The sequence below is a fragment of the Periplaneta americana genome, chromosome 4 (assembly GCF_040183065.1).
Source record: "Periplaneta americana isolate PAMFEO1 chromosome 4, P.americana_PAMFEO1_priV1, whole genome shotgun sequence".
NCBI lineage: Eukaryota > Metazoa > Arthropoda > Insecta > Blattodea > Blattidae > Periplaneta > Periplaneta americana.
In genome coordinates this window covers 85,310,867-85,327,944 of record NC_091120.1, presented here as the reverse complement: position 1 = coordinate 85,327,944, position 17,078 = coordinate 85,310,867, and the positions used below count along the sequence as shown (strand labels likewise).

Genomic DNA, 17,078 nt, shown 5'->3' with positions numbered 1-17,078 from the left:
AGAGAGATGCACTATAGCTGCAATTAAATTTAAAATTTATTTATTTATTTTGTGTGAACAAAACACGACATTTTTCAGGAGATACAATAAGCATAATCATTTATTACATCCACTGTCTCATTATATATGCTATGGTACATGTCATATTTACAAATTAATAATATACAGGCTAATACATAAGAGTACACAGTAACTGTAATTAAACACAACACAAATACATATGAAAATACACAAAACTTGGAAAACTGTGGCAGAGCCAACTTCAGCTATAAGCCCCATTTGTTAGAGATCTGCACAGGCCATAATTCTTAGGCCCGGCCCATCTCGGCCTGATCTGAACCAGACCCGAACCCAACCAGAAACCTTAGATTAGCTAATAATTATCACCTGACTCGAACCTAATCCTGAAGACTAGCAGATAAAGCAGAGGCCAGAGACCACAGGGATCAAGAACAGCTGCAAGAGATTATCACTCCATTAGAAGGATGAGAAGAAGTAATCTCCCAGTCATCCAGGTCAAACAAATCTGGTCAACAAAATTAAACATATTTTTTGTTAAAACATAAAGAATGGGTGATTATTGTAGCATTTACTTTCTGCCACTAATTGAAGATGTCCTTGTAGATAGACCACCCATTAAAGAGGAGGAAAAAGTAATGTAAAAACTCCAAATCTTACTTTTGATATTCCAAACCCCATCTCTTCGCAAATATGAGGATATGACTTACTTTTATTTCAAATCATTCTATGTTATAATGTTAGCATCCAACTTTCAACTAATGTATTTTTTAAAGAAATCACTGTAATAGTACTGAAGTTCATGAATTTCTAACATCTCAAGTAAAATTAAGTCAACATTAAACTTACAGTTCACAGATGGAGAAAGATTTTTCAATGTGGCTAATGCATTCCTCAGAGGCTTGCTTTTTCTTTCTTTCTTTTCGTTTTTAAGCACCCTTGGGGTGTAACTCGATCAGCTATTATCCCATTATCAGCTGAAATATTTAAGAGAGGGATATATGCTTATATTCAGACCTTTCTGGGTTTAGCCTATACTACCTACACTGAATAAACCAGTAATTTCACTTAAAACTTACTTTCATTACACTGTGTAAATACCCGTACAGTGGAAGACCTTCATCTGCTGCACCAGCTGACTCTGTAATATTTTAAGAGTGGAATTAATTCTTAAGATATTTAATTCTGGAGAAAGATGATGTTTTATCATAAATGTGTGGACACTTCAAAGTCAGCAGCTGTAACAGTATTGTATTTTCTAACGTGCTATTGATCCAAACTCATTTTTAACAATAAGAAAGTGAAGCTGCAATAAAAAAGTGAGAGAGAAAACCAAGCAAATAGTTCTATTGTAAATAGAGTGTAGTCAGTTTCTGTTTTACCTTATGAAGAAATATTTTCCAGTTTTTCTGTACACAAGAAATCATTCACAAGTTTCAAAGTGAGAATCCTCACGGTAAAATTGAAATACAACTTAACATAATGTGGCCTAATCTAATTACAAACCCATTACAGAGAAATCTCAAAATAAATTCTTCAGTTTAGTGTACTTTCTATTTTTTAGGCTTACATTTATAAATTTCAAATTCCCACTCAACTCCCACATATTATTATAATACAATGATGTTTAATTTTTAAGACATCCATTTCTTGTGACCATTTCATCATTATGTACAATTTATATTTTAACATTTTTTTTTTAATTTTGCATCTAATTTATCTACTGCTTGCTGCAGATTTCATATAGTATGTGTGTTAGTTTTATTTTCAACATGTTGGCTGAAAATGTGTTTACATGTTACAGCTATTTCGGATTGGAAAAGTAAGCATCATACGTAGAATGTGAAAGAACGTTTTGTAGTATAAATCAAATTACCTGGAGATATTGTTGGGATGTCCAGTTTCACTTCAAAAACTAAAGAATCGCGCTGTGAACCTGAATGGTACTGTAAATAAAAAAGAAATAATAGTATTATAATGTAATACCGACATTAAATTAAATTTGTATAACAATTTTCAAGAATCTAATATTTTGTTTTTATCACTAAAGCTCATCATCTCTTCTTCTGACTCTTAATTCCTTACACACTAACCTCATTCGTGTTATTAGCTGCACTGGTATCAGTGGAACTTTGTTTAGTTACTACTTCGGCTGTAACAAAAGTAAGTAAGTAAATAAATAAATGAGTGAATGAATGAATAAATAAATAAATGAGTGAATGAATGAATAAATAAATAAATGAAAATAATTCAAACTTGTGTTATACAATTTCCTCTGCTTATTATGTAATAATTGTATAAATTAACATATAAGTAAACTTATGCATTGAATATGAATGAAAATCACTGAGAAATCACTCAATTGATAGGAGAATTAAATCACTTACCTTAGCTAAGTTTGGATTTGGTTTTGCTTCAGTTGGAGGGGCTGCAATTGTTTGTAGCCTGCATTGTCTCTCTGCAGCAGCAATTTTCTTTTTGTTCTTTTCCAAGAATTCAAATTTGCTTCTCATCTGTTTTCAGGTCCTTGTATTTGTGCTGATGTTACTATATTCTTCCCATGCTTCATTCTATATTACTAAAAAGGAAGTAAAACTAAGTTAATTCCATATGCAACCTACAACATTAGAAAATATACTGTATTTCTCTTTTTCCCTTATCTAAGTTTCTATACCTAAATAAGCAAGAGCTTTTACTGGACGATTGTCAGTACAATATCAAACATATGATTATACTGTACATAGAAACTTTGGAAAAAAACTTAATATCTTCTGTTTCTGTGTTATTTTACGAGGTGTTAAATGTGCATTACAGTGAGTGATTATAGTCGAACTGGTAGCAGCAACAGATATTGCATTTTAGTGGAAACGTCTCTCCACCTCATGCTGTTCTTTTAAAAAATTATGTTAGGCCCTATCTGTGATCGAATGGTATTATAGGCCTAGTACAAAATATCCGTCCATTTACTAACAGTAAAATACGTAGGCCTAACATGCTGAAATATTGGTAATTTGCTAGGAACAGTGTACCTTGCTGTACTAATGTTGGTTAGAAATCCCAGGCCAAAAACATCATTCATTATTATCAGTATCAGTGAACTTTTCTTTTTAAACGAGTTACTGTGCCTTCGACCCATGATTTGAAGCCGTGAAGTACACTATTTCTAAAAAAAATTACCGAAATAGGCCCTATTCACTAATAATGTAGGCTATACAACAAACTGAAAGCACACTTAATATTAATTACAATACAAAAATAAGGTAATTTCCTAGAAGACGGGCAAAATCCAACATGGCTGACGAAAACTACCAAAAACGTTCTGCCAACTACGAAGTCCAAATGTCACCAAACATCGCAAAATCAAAGATGAAAAATCAAATATATATTCATATTTTTAAAGAAGAACAAGCCCTCCAAAAAAATGACAATATATTTAATTTTTCGCCTTTGATTTTTTTGGCGTTTGGTGGCATTCGAACTTCATAGTTGGTAGTACTTTTCTGGCAGTTTTCGTCCGCACTTTACCCCCAAAAATTACTAAAACACAAAACAAAACATAATAGTTTATCATCTTATGAAATAAAATTCAATTCTCATCGACGTCTTCAACTACAACCTCTTCACTTCCAGTATAAATGACACAGGCTTTAAGGCAATCTAAACTTAAACCATGCAGGCAACAAAGAACTAAACCAACACTTTGTCGTACAGTCAACTTTGCATAAATAAACCACGTGTTTACACTAAATGAAATTCTTTTCGAACACTTATTACATCTTAACTTCTACAGAAAATTCAGTAAATAATTCCTTTAAACCACAGAAAAACAGTTTTCTTCTCAACATTCAACACAATCCTTCTTCACCAGCGAAAGAACTAAACCAAAATAGACACAAAATTTAATAAATTTCAGAACACGGTTTCCTTCCTTTCCCTCTTACTTCAAAATTCCAACCTTGTGCACACAAAATAAATTATTGGCACTGAAAAGTGGCTTTTCGTAAGCATGATGATGCGCATTCGACAAATGCAGACAAATCTACAATGTAACACCACTCACGTCAAACAACCAAGAACAACAGGACAACGTCATTATCCATGAAAAATTAATGAAAATTCTAGAATAAATGATAACTATAACCAATCAAATCGAAAGAAAATAACAAAAATCATAAAATGAGAAACTTTCAATAGCTTTAGCCATCAGACACAACATAACACCACTCACGTCAAACAACAAAGAACAACTGATAACGTCATTATCCATTCAAAATTAACGAAAATTCTAGAACAAATGACAACTATAACCAATAAAATTAAAAGAAAATCACGGCGACACCTAGTACAAAAACCTAGAACTAACATGTAAAAGTCACTAAAAGATCACTAACATTTAACTCTGAAATAAAGAAGTTGGTAATACTTACTACATTCAACCAAGTGCCCGTCTTCTATGAAATTACCAAAAATAATTGCCACCTACACTTCTTGTGCAGTTACACATGAATAAAACAATGATTATGGAGAAAAACGCACTTTTGCTGGAACCCGCACCCGTCCTCTTTAGGCCTACTAATTAAAACCAAAATACTATCGTATTGTAGGAATTATTACTATTCGAAAAGAAACATAACCTTTAAAATCTTACCTTTTGCTTCCATGTAAAGTTTCTTCATACAGTATGTGTAATTTTCTGTTCTTCACTCTGTTATTTTCTTGGCTGGAGCTTCAGTATTATAATAAATAATAACGCTTACAATAAAACCTCAAAATAAATAGTACCATATAAACACGGAATATAAACATGAAATACGCGGGGAAAGGTATACCAACGCAATAAATTTCACTACATTTTCAGTAACTTCATTGCCAACGTAATAAAAATGTTACTATATCTTCCGGATAACAATCCTGCAGTTAAAATCCGCTGGTAGTACAGAACAAAATATATAACTTCCAGATTGCTAAACTGGAGTATACGAATCTGGAGCTTTAACAGGCGATCGTAGTACAGGCCCTGAGAAAAGAAAACTTTCCAGTGTCCGTCCTCTGTCTTCTTTCCCTCAATTTATATGAGTGGTCGTTCCTTGAAGAGTAATTTGGCGGCTGCAACCTATTTTTTATTTCTCTCCAGGCACACAGCTAACAGAAATTACTGCCATCCAAAATATGAGATAGATTTCACTTTGTAAAGTGTGTTGCACATACTTTGTTGAATGTGTAATGGTCTCCAAAGATGATGAATTCCAGGTCCACTATTTTATAAAACTGGAACATTCTTCGGTATGATATGAGTGTTCATGACAAGAGTCAGCTTGGAGATGAAATTAAACTTCACGATTGGGTCCTTGTCTTATACAAACTCAAAAGGGTTACCAAGTAATATGTTGGTCAGGTTTTATAATGTGACTTACCCTGGTTTCTTCATTGCAATAAAAGTTCTGAACTATTCAACTGGCCTGAACAATATGATTTCGACATTATAAATATTTGTGATATTAATTAAACCTCACACTATGATGAAATAATATATTTGAAACGATATCTCCTGAAACAAAGGAAAGACAGCTGGGCTTCATATACAGACAGTAAACTCCATTACGCAAGATTAAATTCCATGGATATCTTCTCAACCCGAGTTCTAAGGCGACGGGATCTTATCACTAGAATCAGAACTGACTGCTCAAAATTTGGCTCATCAACATTTTCGTCCAAGTATTATCCCCCAGAATACTACTTGCAATACTAACTTTACCATCAAGCAACATCATCACCAAATACACTCTTCACGGAAACTGGAGGAAACAGATAAACATTTCGTCATATGTCAAATACTATAAGAGACGCTAGATCTTGTGTTAAATTAAATTACTTCTTTTAAAGGCATAAACTTGTAGGCTTATGGTAAAATATTGTGATTTATACTGAAATTCTTGTATTCATCTAGTGTATAATAGTTTCATTCTATTTAATTACATTAAATAGTTGCTGTAAGACTAATCAGTCAGGCGATTATAAATAAATTCTATAAAAAAAGTAAATAAAAAAAACTTACCGTAAATGAAGAAGAAGGTAAAACTCGCCAAAATACCATCTGGCTATCATCAATTTCAACAACGTTAGGTAACCTTGCAGTTGATACAGCGCTATTAAATAGCCCATTAGAAAAACTACTTCGATATATACGAGAAGTGTTTAATTGTGTGTGAATCAATGAATATTGTACGAAATGGAAATATAAAAATTGGAAATTTATCCTTTGAAGAGGTGGAAAAATTCAAATACCTGGGAGCAATAGTAACAAATATACATGATACTCGGGAGGAAATTAAACGCAGAATAAATATTAGAAATGCCTGTTATTATTCGGTTGAGAAGCTTTTATCATCCAGTCTACTGAAAAAAAATCTGAAAGTTAGAATTTATAAAACAGTTCTATTACTGGTTGTTCTTTATGGTTGTGAAACTTGGTCTCTCACTTTGAGAGAGGAACATAGGTTAAGGGTGTTTGAGAATAAGGTGCTTAGGAAAATATTTGGGGCTAAGAGGGATGAAGTTACAGGAGAATGGAGAAAGTTACACAACACAGAACTGCACGCATTGTATTCTTCACCTGACATAATTAGGAACATTAAATCCGACTTTTGAGATGGGCAGGGCATGTAGCACGTATGGGCGAATCCAGAAATGCATATAGAATGTTAGTTGGGAGGTCGGAGGGAAAAAGACCTTTAGGGAGGCCGAGACGTAGATGGGAAGATAATATTAAAATGGATTTGAGGGAGGTGGGATATGATGGTAGAGATTGGATTACTCTTGCTCAAAGATAGGGACCAATGGCGGGCTTATGTAAGGGCGGCAATGAACCTCCGGGTTCCTTAAATGATGCCAGTAAGTAAGTAAGTAAGTAAGTAAGTAAGTAAGTAAGTAAGTAAGTAAGTAAGTAAGTAAGGAAAGTACAAAACGAAGAGTCGGTCCTACGACCTTAGGAATCTGTCTATGGTGGCGATGATTCTGATGTTCTGCAGATAAAGTGCAAAATGTAATTGAAGCTTGTTGATAAAAGAGGATACTGTTCCAAAAAGCCCCTTCTTCTTTGGAAAAATGGCTGACCATCTGCGCCAGGTATTGTCAAGCGCAAACATTATTTCTAGTTTTCAAACAAGGTGCAACAGTGACGTAGATCTCTTTTAAGCGTATGCCTTCATGAAATTCTGTAAGCCATTGGTCGCTGAAATGGGTAAAGGATAAGCGGAGCCGTCCCGTGTGTACCGTCGTGCAGCAGGAAGAGATAGATAGTATACCCCTTAGCAGCTACGATTGCACCATAGAGCAGTGTGTTCTTCGCGGGTAAGAGACGCTAGCCCCAGGGTGCTCTGTGCTGATAACCGCTGCTGTAAGCGAAAGGTCGCTATATTCCTTTTCAGAGAGTACAATATGCCCGCATTTGACATACCTGATCTAGCGAATAACCTAGATGCGTTGAAATCACCCTTGAAATTCCTCAACTTAATGTAGATTTTACCAGAATATCACGTTTCCATATCACCAAAGCTCGGAACTTGGGGACTTGTGTCGTGTGCATGAGTAAGGTTACAGGTACAACGTACACAAAGCTCACGCTGCAAGTGCTCAGGGACAGTCGTATGTACTAAGAAAGTGGCCACAACTAGTGACAGGAAGACGGACGAAGAAACTGTTATCTCGAAGCCAATGACATTCAGAGAATTAAAGGTAAACGGTCTGTTTGAGGAAATAGAAAATATGCGTTATTTCGAATGGGTATTATAGCAGTTTGAAAATACATTTTGTTTTAAATTTAAGATAAATTTCGTGGAGAATTCGGAGGAGATACATTATTTTTTTCGAATGGAGAGTTTATATTTTGTAAGTTGTGCTACACACAAACTAGAGGCTGGAAACGAAATTCATTGAAAGGCATTGCAGTCCCTCAAATTGTAGAAAAATCTGTCCATAAACATGGATCGAAACGTAGAGGGGCTTGCCCTAGTAGTGACTAATTGAAAACTATTTTCGAGAAAAATTTAGGATATACTTATCTTTCTCAGATACGAGATCAGCTAGCAACTGCTGAAAATCGAACAGAAAACAGTAACAATGAAAACATTCAGTATTTTAAGTTTGCTACCGAAAAATCTTCGAATGTAGGTAGTCATACACTGTAATAAAATGTATACAGCAGAACATTAAATTTGATATATTTCTCTTGTTTATTTTTATTATATTATATGCTATGAAATTGCGTGTTTCGACCTACCATAATATTATCAATATGTTGTTGGAGCCAGAAACCACTTTTGTAGCAGACCTGACAGTACCTCCGTGCTGGAAGAGGGAATATGTTGACATTGAAGTCCGATCGCTTAGTCACGTGCAAAGACACAAGTCCCCAAGTTCCGAGCTTTGCATATCACGACATCCTTCTGTAATTTACACGCGGCATATTTGCACACGCTGTTTCTAATTTAGTCCTTTGACCACAGAAGTTATCACATAGGCTATACTCAGGGGCAGGTATTTATTATGGAGATATATTTTTTCATTTGTGTTTTTAAATATTGGTGTCGGTGGAGATTGTTGGAGATTGACTTTTACTCTTGGCGGGAATTAATGGTAATTTTGGAAAATAGAATTATTTTGGAATTGGAGTATTAATTCAGTATGTATATTAGCCTACTTCCCAAATAATTGACATTAAAGGTTCGTTGGGTTCTGGTAAATGTGCGGTATGGCCAGTAGACAATATTTGTTGGATTAAGACTGTATTTAACACACATTCATAAAAAAAAACTTGCAGCCCAAAAATTAACACTTTCAAATTATTAGTGAAATGTTGAATTCTCCGTCTTTTGAGTCCACAAATGTAATCAGAACACCTGGAATACCATGTAATGTAGCCTACTTTATATATAACAAATTCAAGTGAAAAAAAAATCCGAAAAAAACTCAGAATATGAAATAAAACGACGCAATAGTAATAATCCGCGAATGTGTTCATATTTCGCTATTAGGACTCTATTTCGCGATTTCTCACGATTGTTTTATCCCTATATTATAAATCAGAATCACTTAATTCGTAAAGATTAGTAAAAATCTATTGTATATCTATTATGTCGTGATTTTCACGATCTCTATAAATACCCGGCTCTGGCTATACTGAATGTACACATATAGATCTAAAGCCTTATATAACGATTGAGCTTACACCAATTTCTTTATTTTCATGCCGTGTGTTTTATAAGTCGAATGAAGTCACGAAATAATGCTCACACTTATTAAAACATGGTAAATACTCGTTAGATTCCAAAGCAGAGAACAGCTTTGCGTAAGCATCGGTGGTTCAGTGGTAGAATGCTCGCCTGCCACGCGGGCGGCCCGGGTTCGATTCCCGGCCGATGCAGACTATTTTGCATTACTTTTAATTTAGATGTTCTACTTTTAATTTCTTTGATACTTCGTTTTGGAACAGGGAAACTAGAAACTTTAACTGTGGCATAATTATTTCTTCCTATTAGTAGTGTTCTACTTGTTTGTGGTTGTCCCCGTTTACTTCATAGTGTCAAGGTTTCCGTAGACTTACTGTATATGATGTTATCTCTTTGCACAGTTGACTAAACAACAACTACAGAGGAGGATAAAAACTGGCCCCTGCAAGGCGATAGCAAGCTTACTTAGCCGTTGCTGCGCTCGGGATTTGGTTCTAATCCCGCTTGAGCTGATCATTAAATTACATTTTTTTTTCCGAGGCTTTCACTAGTTGTAAGGCTAATATCAAATACTGCCTTTGTATTATATTGTATTTATTTACATTCCATGGTATTCGTACATCACTTCACAGCTAAAATATCTAATATGTCAAAAAATCTTAATAGTATTAGGCCATACAAAGTCTTAATTATATCACAGTCTAGTTGAAATATATACAGAATAGTTTTACAATATATTAGTACAATACAAGGGGTTAATATTGATACTTAATACGAGACAGAAATATTCATGCACCTGAATGTCATAAATTCACCTACAGAATAGAAGACATGAGAAATTAGGTACTTCTTTAATTTGGTCCTAAATAATCTTATGTTTTGAGTTTGAATTTTTATATCCATAGGGAGACTATTATAAATTTTTACTGCCATATAACGCACTCCTTTCTGATAGCACGATAGACTTGCCGGTCGAGTATGAAAGTCATTTTTGACGAATATTTATGGTATGAATTGTTGCATTGGTTACAAAGTTTTCACTATTACTTATGAGGAAGTTTATTAATGAAAAAATATATTGACAAGCCATGGGCATCATTTTCGGCCTGTTTTGGTGAATTCTCGACCTCATCTTGTCAAATACCATCTGGTTAAAACTAGTGCTGTTGATCGATCAAAATATTTAATCGATTAACTATTTGAATTTAATCGATTAATCGAGTTTTGATCGAGTCGAAAAATGTTTTAATATACTGCAATACAAAATATTATTGTTAAATTTAACTTGTTTTGGTAATAAGCATAATTATTAAATGTTGTATATCTGTATATATTGTATCGTTTTATTACAAAACAACTATTTTAATTACCTACTAACATATTTATTATGAGACATATAATTTATTGTGTCAATTTTTCCGGGAATTTTTGAGACAAACATAAATAACTAAAAGTATGAAGACTCACCTAGTTAATACTGCTTCATCCATGATTTTAAACATGTGAGTGCATTCACATGCTCCGAATTAAGTGCCGCTCTACGTTTAGTAACAGGGCCATTCCATGTCAAATCAACACAAAAAAGTGGACTTTTCAACCCGACCACCTCAGATTTTCATTAAATTTGGTGGGATGGTAAAGAACCTTAAGTTAATTAATTATGTAAAATTTTAGCCCTCAATAATGCACGATATCCATACAACAATTCTGTCAATATGAGAAAAAATGTAAAAATGTCGCATACTACGTCAACAAAAATAATTCATAACTTCTCTTCTAATTGAGGTAGAATCTTAAACTTGGGCTTATTTTAAAGCTAAGGGATCATACGTCTCAATAAAAATAGGTTTGCATCAAAGTAATGAATTCTTTATTGAATGGTCGCGTGAAACACATTTTAACATTGAATATCTATAAATGCGGGTCATAAATTATTTCGCGAAAAATGTATGTTATAGAGGTAAGAGTATTCTCCCCTTGGTGTAAGTTTCATTTTGGAAACGTTTCAGGAATATCAATAAAAAATATATATCAGTGTATTGGTTTGTAGCACTTAAACCCATCTTACACCAACACTGCATGCGCACGAATTCGTACTTGTCTGATAAGCTGCGTTATCGATCTGTCAGGCCGTCATGAGTGGCAGTTTATACAGTGTTCAATTTATACAAAACGTGCTATCTGTTTCAAGTGCAGTGTCGTTAGTTTTTGTAGTATGTGGTAGTTTTGTGCGATGTAATGGAGTCGCGTTTTAAGTTATAGGCCTATGTTTGCTGCAATCCCTTCAAGAAATCAGGGCATTGTAATTAGAGGAAAAATTTAAGAAGTGTTATGTAGTGGATGCTTAATATATTTCCTGATTTAAAACAGGAACAAAAGGTGTGCGCTATGTGTCGCAAAGAAAAAAAATAATATGATGCTATTACGCAGAACCCTCAGAATGACTCTAGTAATGGAGAATACGTCGATTCTACAGCAAATGTAAGTTAATTAAATACAAGTCTTTTTCACCCAGGTGTGTTCCTTATTAAACAAAAAAGGCTACAACAAGAGAAATATAAGAGACAGAAATTTGAATATATTGTAAAAGACAAAGTCTTCAATATTAAAGACGCCGAGGAACCAGGACCTTTCTGATTCTGAAATTTTGTCTCAGTTGCAGGAAAATTTTCAAAATTCAGGTTAAAGTGAGAAAATCGCCATTTTAACACTACTACCTGAAAGCTGGAGCGTAAATAATATAAAAAAGAGTTTCTTTCAGCTTTCGAATATATAATTCGGAAAGCCAAAGTCCTGGCAAAGGGAAAGGGAATTTTGTATTCACCAAATCTGAAACCTGGAAAACCCTTGCTCGAGGCTGTTGCCGGTAAAGTTAAAGAATTCTGTTGTTCTGACGAGATAAGCAGAATGATGTCTGGTAAGAAATATTTGTTGTGATTAAAGAATCAGGGAGTAAATCACATGAGCAGAAATGAATTATATGCAGTGTTTAAAAATTCCAACCCTGAAATGAAGGTAATATTCTCCAAATTTTCAGCTCTTAGACCAAGAAACTGTATTCGAGCTGGAGTTAGTTGAACTATACTGTCTGTGTTTGAGTCCTTATCAGAATGTAAAACTTATGCCGGAAGCAATTTATTAAAGTCTCAGATCTACGTAGATTTCTAGAAAATTTTTCTTTATACCTTCCAACTTATCAACATTTCTTGGCTACTATGGTGTGCAATCCTCCTCATATAAATTTATTGTTCAGGAAATGTACAGAATGTCCTGAACCATTCAAAATAAGAGAGGGTTTAGAGAAATGTTTCGAATAAACCTGCAGTGAATCAGTGACCTACAAGCAATGGATGACGACTGACCGATCAACGCTTGAGACCGTAATGAAACCCACAGACAAATTTTTCGACTGTCTCTTGGAGAAACTTGGTGATTTACTGACTCACTCATTTATGTCATCTGAACAAAGTAAGTTTCTACGTGATATGAAATCATTTCTACAGCCATGCCAGCTTTTTGTGTTATGCGACTTCGCTGAAAACTATTTCGTAATCGAAGATGAAATTCAGTCATATCACAGGACTAATGTGCAGACAACCATTCATACTTTCGTAATATATTATAACGAATCGTCATCCGATACGGTCTCTATTAAAAATGTGGTAATAATTTCACACTGAACGAAATATGACACTACAGCTGTACATCTGTTTCAAAAATATCTAATGGAGTCATTAAAACAAACATCTGTAATTCACCACAAAAATTATGTATTTCTCCGATGGATTCTCTGCTCAGTATAAAAATAGGAAAAAATTTCCTGAACCTCACATTACATGAAGAAGATTTTGGATTTCCAACAGAATTGCATTATTTTTGCATATCGCATGGCAAAAGAGCATGCGACGTTGTAGGTGGGACACTTAAAAGGTTTGCGGCTTGTGCTAGTTTGCAGAGACCATCCGATAAATAAATAACTACACCTAGGGAATTGTACGACTGGACAAGGCATCATCTCCCAAACATTAATACCGTTTATGTGACTAAAAAAGGCTATACTGAAGAGGAAAAAATGCTTGCTCTTCGATTTGCAAAATCCACAGCAGTGCCTGGAACACAAGTTTCATACAGTCCTGCTGTTTAGGATGGGTATTATACTTGCTAAGCAGTTTTAAAATGCAGCTGAATCAACGCAGCATCCTGTCTGGAAAGATGATCAGGCTATTTCATCTCAGCAATGAAAGATAAGCATTTCTTACAGAACTTCAGGTTTAACAAAATACATGTGACAATAATTTATTTGAGGTAATAATAAAAAAAATCGAATTATGTACTACATGTTAAATTACATAGTGACATTCAAGAATATGATCAACTATAATTAAATACAACGAATGTGTGGGACATAATTATCGCGACTTATACGGTTAGCTTACGCTTGCAGTGACATAATAATTTTTATCTTTGTAACCTATGATGATTCCAAGTTGAAACTTATCAGTTCATTATATCACTAATTCAGACGTACTATATATTTTTTTCCTTAAAATAGAACCCCTGCATTTTTAAATATGAATATATGAAAATTGTTTCACCATGTTTTTTTAGTATAATTTAATACATGCAGAAAACAATATAAGCAATAAAAACTATCACATATTAAGAATGTATCACCCAATTTTTGTAAATTCATCTGGAGACGTTTTTGAGATATATAATTTTAATTGAAGCGGCGTGCTTACAAAAATATGATTTTTCTTCATGTTTGAAACGCCACTGACAGAAAACGAAAAGCACAGGACATATGAAACTCGGCAGTTTTAGTTAGCGTGGCAGGTAAAACAAACCCTCAAATTTTGAAAGAAATCTGAGTCGGTCGGGTTGAGTGCCTTGTTGATTTGATATGGAATGACCCAACAATGTTTCCTGCATCACTAAACACAAAAAAAAAAACTTTTTTTTTTCTGTTAAGCACTTCTCCACGATCGTTCAATTTAAATCCAAACTTTTCACCAAGTTTATCTTTCAAATTATCATATGACACAATAGAGTTTACACTTTTCACAAACCACAGAAAACTGATTTTTTTTTCTTTGTCAAACTAAACACGCAACCTTCATATACAAACTCAATGCAGAAACTGCAACTCCTGCAAAAGTACCGAGGTTGAAATAGAAGACTGGCCCCTATTGTAAGCGAATTACCAGATTTTAGAAAGAGAAGAAGGTAATTACACTCTCACTTGCACACAGTGTAGACATGGCTATTTTATAAGGGATGAGGAGGACGAATTCCAGAAAAGTACGTATTTCATATGCTAGGAAGATGAACTGATAACAAGGTAGAAGTTTCGCATTGTGTTCCAACTTTCAATAAAGGTAAACTAGGTCACTGTCCTCATATCTCCATCTCTTTCTGAAGTGTTTGTGCAAAGATTTTCTCTACGCTACCTAGTTTACAGTTAGAAAATAGCAGTACTAGCCTATTGTGCTTTTAAGTAAGCAATTTCCGAGAGAGAGAAATATTGTCGGAATTTTTAGTATGAATTTGTATTAACAAAATAATAATTAATATAAACTACAGCCGATTAATTTTAATCAACTCGATTCTTCGATTAAATATTTTTGATCGATTAATCTTACAACAGAAATTGATCGAGTAATTGATTAGATTAATCGATTAAATCCCACAACACTAGTTATAACCAGTTCCATCGACGCTATGTAAGTTTATAGTTAGTACGATGACACTAAATAACCGATTAAAATAAAACTATAGGCGTGGATCGTAACGTGGGGTCATTAGGATTACGGATCTCCCTCCAAGACAACACAGAATATCATATTAACAACAAACAAATATTGAAGATACGATGTGGATTGCCCTCATTTATAGAAACGGAACGAGACGGAATCTCCGATTTTACTTGTTTTTTTTCTTCCAAAGAAAACCATGATAATATATTTTATTTCTCTTAAAAATGCATCATTTCCTGCCTATTTTGAGTCATAAAATTCGAGCTCTTACTTTCACATCGGAATTAGTCCACAGCTGTGGAGTAACGTCTGACCGTGAAACGAGCGTGTCCGGGTTCAAATCCTGGTTGGGGAAAGTTACCTGAGTGAGGTTTTTTCCGAGGGTTTCCCTCAACCTATTGAAGCAGAAATGCTGGATAACTTTCGACTTTGTACCACGGATTCATTTCGCCATTATAATTACACTTTCCCTCTTTTATCATCATCTCCGTTTCTTCCCTAGGTTTCGGGCTTGCTCTGATGTAGAGTCGCCTGCTGGTCATGTGGTCATTCGTTGTTGGTGGTAGCGCTATTCACCGTGGGCTCTCCACTGGGTTTGTGGTAACTCGTACGACCGGGGTTGAGGGGCCGCGGAGAGGTGGGATCTCCACTGGGCTCATGGACCGGGTTAAGGGAACGCGGTAAAGGCTATGTGGAATGGTAAAAGGGATCATGTAGGCTGTAGGGGAGTTTGGCGAGGATCTGTAGCGCGAGGTTCTTAGGGCATTCACACCATTTCATTCCAGGTAGTACAATGGGCCCACCCGAGGGACCTGAGTGCGGAGACAGTCCAAGCCAGTGCCCTCCCCTAAAGGGGGAATAATAGATAGAATAGATCACATCGGGATTTATTCGTTTTCATACATATCACACATGATGTGACGTCTTTGATATGGACCTCTGTTTTAGATAACACGAAACATAGTGAAAAGGCGTAAGCTCGCGTCCAGGATTCAAAACCGCAAACACGTGTCGTATGTAGCATTCTATTTGCTTGTGTACAACGGTAAAAAAAAAGTGATGCACTCTATTCGGAATATCAAGTATTTGAATCATTTCAGAGATGGAATTGTCAGATTTACGTACGGGTTTTATATAAATAGGCTATAGGTTTACACTACAGGTTTATACTGCTTCTTGGTATTCAATCCTGTTTTATTGCCTAATATTAATACCGTACGCAATAGCCTATACGTAAAGAGTGTAGAGCACTACTTGTAAATTTTCTATTTTTAATTTTATGGTGAAACTCTATAGTGTTACTTGGGAGGCCGGAGGGAAAAAGATCTTTGGGGAGGCCGAGACGTAGATGGGAAGATAATATTAAAATGGATCTAAGGGAGGTGGATATGATGATAGAGACTGGATTAATCTTGCTCTGGATAGAGACCAATGGCGGGCTTATGTGAGGGCAGCAATGAACCTCCGGGTTCCTTAAAAGCCAATAAGTATGTATGGTGAAACTCTATACACAAACATTCCAATTTTGAATTCTTCAGGTCTCATAACATACAAACGTATAGTCTATTTTTTTTACCACTTATAAACTGTTTGGTTTGTAAGTTGCCTCAAATTTATAATCCCAATATACCGTATGTGTACTTACCAAAGAGAATTGCTTCCGTATATCAATTTATCAGTATGGAGAATAAGGAGGCCATGAATTAAATATTTATAGAAATGTCTCAATGGACGAAATGTCTTATTGGACGATAAGCGCTATGAACGAAGTTTGTTGGACGAAAAGTCTTGGCCTGGATATAATAGACATAAATGGCTACCGATTAAACAAATTTAATGTTTGTGTTACAACTCTTAACTATATAATTTTTCATCATATCGTAGCATTTTTATACTTAGTACTAACTTCAGTGTAGTCAATTTCGTTCGACTTACTATTCATAAATTTCACTAAACAAAGCTAGAGGTACGGTACCTAATATTATTTTGTTGCATCATCTTAATCAACATAAATCATTCAGTGCATGTAATAACTTCAGCATAATTCATGTTCATTAAATCCACATAATCTAAACAA

At 34.6% G+C, this 17,078-nt stretch overlaps 1 long non-coding RNA gene and 1 other non-coding gene across 2 annotated transcripts; one reads left to right on the top strand and one right to left on the bottom strand.

The window, feature by feature from the left end:
- Positions 1 to 319: 319 nt before the first annotated feature.
- LOC138698007 (uncharacterized) lies at positions 320 to 1,963 on the bottom strand. The gene is made up of 4 exons (XR_011331646.1): positions 1,895 to 1,963; positions 1,098 to 1,159; positions 868 to 995; positions 320 to 526 (listed from the first exon to the last, which is right to left on the bottom strand). It is a non-coding gene; the product is annotated as an uncharacterized lncRNA (long non-coding RNA).
- A 7,405-nt stretch (positions 1,964 to 9,368) lies between these two features.
- TRNAG-GCC (transfer RNA glycine (anticodon GCC)) lies at positions 9,369 to 9,439 on the top strand. Its single transcript has one exon. It is a non-coding gene; the product is annotated as a tRNA-Gly (tRNA).
- Positions 9,440 to 17,078: the final 7,639 nt, after the last annotated feature.